We start from the raw sequence: 2,502 nt of genomic DNA, 5'->3' as shown, positions 1-2,502 counted from the left end.
GTGAACTCAATAATAAAATGATCACATATAAATGAGACAAACTAATGGATTAACAAAGTTGCTTATAATCAAACATACACAGAAGTGCCTCACAGTGCCAAGGTCCCAGGTTCAATCCCAGCCTCGGATCACTGTCTGTGTGGAGTGTGCACATTCTCCCTGTGTCTGTTTTCTCCAGGTGCTCCAGTTCCTCCCACAGTCCAAAGATGTGCGGGTTAGGTTGATTGGCCATGCTAAATTCACCCTAGTGTCAGGGAATAGCAGGCTAAATGGGGCTATGGAGATAGGACTTCGGTGGGAGTGTGGTTGGTACAGATTCCATGGGCCGAATGGTCTCCTTCTGTACATAGAGATTCTATGATCTATGGTATGATCTAAGTAGCTTGAACAAGATTTTGTTAGCAAAATACTGGATTTAGAATTTCCTATACTCTTAGGGTATGTTCATACTATAACTTTAGTGTCCTTACAAAATGGTTGTAATTTTTCAGTAACACTAAAATAATGGTGAAGTATTTGACATAAGCTTGACCTGACTACATAAAGAGGTGGTACGAGATGGTGGGTGGTCATAAACCTCAGGACACCAATATAAGGTGAATGGCCAACAAAAAACAATGGTGATGTGAGGATAAATGTTTGAATACAGTAAGTGGTTAGGATCTGGAAACGCTGCCTAAAAGGGGGTGGAGGCCGAATCAGGCATTGCTTTCAAAATGGAATTGGATAAGCACCTGAAGTTCAAACAATTTCAGGGCTGCAGGGAAACAACTTGGAAGCGGGACGAGTTGAATTGTTTCTTCAGAGCTGGCTTGGGGCTTGACTGTTCAAGTGGTTTCCTGGAGGTGGCAGTCTCACATCTCTTTATTCTTCATCCTGCTTACTATAGCACTCTTACCTCGGAATCACAAGGTTCCAAGTTCAAATCTTACCCCAGGGCTTGAACACAAAAATCAGGCTGAGGGAGTGCCGCACAGCTGGAGATTCTGCTGTCTTTTGGATTAGGCATTAAGACAAGGCCCCACCTACTTGCCCGATTGGATACAAAAGATTGCATGGTATGATTTTTAAGAAGAGCAGGCAAGTTAACAGTGAGATATAACTCCAATGGATCAAGCCAGACTTAAAATGTGTTCTGGGTAGGTGTTTTTTTGCAGTTCACAAGCATTTTTAAAAAATCTTTATTCAAAGTTGATGTAACTGTTTGGAACACTTTTATTTTCTGGATATTAAATGGGAGCTAGCATTAATCCCCCAACCTAGCATTGACCAATTCAATATTGTTTATGAAAATCAGGCTGTGCTGACATATCAATTCTTTATGACTGAAAACAGAATCGAAGGTCTGAGATTGGTGCAGTGACTGTGCACATTGCCCTTCCACTTAAGTACGTAAGAACATAGGAACTAGCAGCAAAAGTCGGCCATCTGGCCTCTTGAGCCTGCTCCGCCATTCAATAAGATCATGGCTGATCTTTTTGTGGACTCAGCTCCACTTAACTGCTCACCATAACCCTTAATTCCTTTACTGTTCAAAAATTTATCTATTCTTGCCTTAAAAACATTCAATGAGGTAGCCTCAACAGCTTCACTGGGCAGGGAATTCCACAGATTCACAACCCTTTGTATGAAGAAGCTCCTCCTCAACGCAGTCCTAAATCTGCTTCCCCTTATTTTGAGGCTATATCATCTCACTAAATATCAGAGCTACACCACCTCCCTTACCTTCCAGTCAGTCCTTCAGAACAATTTGATACCCTGGGATATTTAACAGTCATGACCATCCTGCAACCATGTCTCTGTAATGGTCACCAAATCATACTCGTTCGCAATGATTTGTGCTGTCAACTCATTTACCTTGTTTCAAATGCTTCGAGCATTCAGATAAAGTGCCCTTATGCTAGTTTTTGTACCTTTTTGAATTCTAACACTTCCATTAATATCATCTCCTGAGTTCTTCCTTTTAACTTTTTTCCTGATGTTTGATGTAGTTGGAACTTTCTCCCCACATGTCCTTATTCCCTCCTCCTCAGACTCTTTACCATCCCCTGGCATGTTAGTTTAAACCTTCCCCAACTGCTTGAGCAAACACTCCCCCGAGGACATCAGGTCCTTATTTGAACTTGATATGAATTGAAACAGGATAGCAGCCTTTCTCGTAATGCAGGGTACCATTGATTGCTCACACTTGCTTTGCAAGTGTTGCATCTAGATTCAGAGATGCACCACAACTATAAAGGGTTCTGTTCCCTCAATGTGCAGCTAGTGCATGATGGACAGGTTAATGCATGTTGTCCTGGTAGAAGTCATCATTCCTTTATTTGGCTCCAGTCTATTGACAATTGATTAACCAAGGAAAGCTAAATGGTAGCTATTGGCAGTGAGGGCTAATCACTGATTTCCCCTGTGCAGCCTATGTACACAGGCAGCATGTGTATAATGAGTGCCATGCTGCCACATGGAATATTACTGAACAGACCATCTCAGCACTTAACCACTGAT

The sequence above is a fragment of the Carcharhinus amblyrhynchos genome, chromosome 17 (genome assembly GCF_965287045.1).
Source record: "Carcharhinus amblyrhynchos chromosome 17, sCarAmb.v2.hapA, whole genome shotgun sequence".
NCBI classification, from domain to species: domain Eukaryota; kingdom Metazoa; phylum Chordata; class Chondrichthyes; order Carcharhiniformes; family Carcharhinidae; genus Carcharhinus; species Carcharhinus amblyrhynchos.
The sequence above is the reverse complement of the archived record's forward strand: the minus strand, read 5'-3'. Positions refer to the sequence as shown.